At 38.6% G+C, this 1,198-nt stretch overlaps 1 non-coding gene across 1 annotated transcript; it reads left to right on the forward strand.

Annotated features, from left to right (window-relative positions):
* The first annotated feature begins 784 nt into the window (after window positions 1-784).
* Window positions 785-945, forward strand: LOC144230094 (U1 spliceosomal RNA). Its single transcript, XR_013334688.1, has one exon. It is a non-coding gene; the product is annotated as a U1 spliceosomal RNA (small nuclear RNA).
* Window positions 946-1,198: the final 253 nt, after the last annotated feature.

Raw genomic sequence — 1,198 nt, forward strand, 5'->3', positions numbered from 1 at the left:
AAGGCCATAATTATTATAAAGATGAAATATAAAGATAACCTACATCTATATCTTCAGTGAATCAGCTTTCACTGAGCCCCATATTACAATTTAGACACTGGGCTTCTGCTGGGACTACTGGTGTGACAATGGCTGCAGCCATTAGGATGCTCACTGTCACAAAAAACAGGGTGACTGCCTTGTTCATCTCTCCTTGCGATTCCTGACATTGTCCTTCACACACAGATTTCTCTTCCCAAGACACAGTAATTTTGATATGTTACACAACTCTAAAGAAATGTTCTTTCTATGTAATTCTCACAGTAAATTAACCTCATCTTTATAAGCAAGTAAGCATCTTTACTTGATTTGGAGCAATTCCATGCTCTTGTTACTTTCATACAAATATCCCAAAGAGCTTTTCGAAGGGTCATTAGTGTTGTGAGCCTACATCCCACTACCGCAAAAAAAAAAAAAAAAAAAAAAAAAAAAAAAAAAAAAAGGAAAANTCAAAGAGGTAACCAAAAGTCACTCTTACTGACAAGAGACAGACTAGGTTAGTGGATACCTTATTCCCTTCTCCATCCAACAAGGACTCCCATGATAAAACCCTGAATAACTGGAAAGTCTCATGTAATGAGAATTACACATCTATTAGCCACAAAGTAGAAAACCAATCACCTGTATCATGTTGTCCAATTGCCACAGATTGAACACAAATACCCAAGATGAAACAGAAAAATCACTGGTCTTAAAATATAATAAATATGGAGGAAGAGTAGAGAGTTTTCATGGAAGCAGTTCAATACCTGGGCACAGGCAGAAACCATGATTATGAGGTGGTTTTCCCAGGAGGGAGGCTCATCCAGTGCAATCCAGATGTGCTGACCCCTGCGATTTCCCCAAATGTGGGAAATTCAACTGCCTAATTTGTGGTAGTGGGGGCTGTGTTCATGCTTTCCCCTGATGATCAAATGTTCAAAAAAGAAAAAAATCTTTGAGTAAATCTGAGTTTCTGGCCTGGCTTCACAGTCTTCTACATGCATGTCTCTTTAATAAGCCTCTTTGTCCTAACTTGTGCTCAGTTTTCTCATGAAGAAAGAGTCTTGAGTTTTAAATTTTCTATGATTCCTTTCTTTTTAATTTATTCTGAGAGAGAGAGACAGCAGGGGAAGGAGAGAGAGGGAGAGAGAGAGAAAATCCCCAGTACGATCGGTGC

This window comes from Crocuta crocuta, unplaced genomic scaffold (genome assembly GCF_008692635.1).
Source record: "Crocuta crocuta isolate KB4526 unplaced genomic scaffold, BGI_CrCroc_1.0 scaffold34, whole genome shotgun sequence".
Lineage (NCBI taxonomy): Eukaryota > Metazoa > Chordata > Mammalia > Carnivora > Hyaenidae > Crocuta > Crocuta crocuta.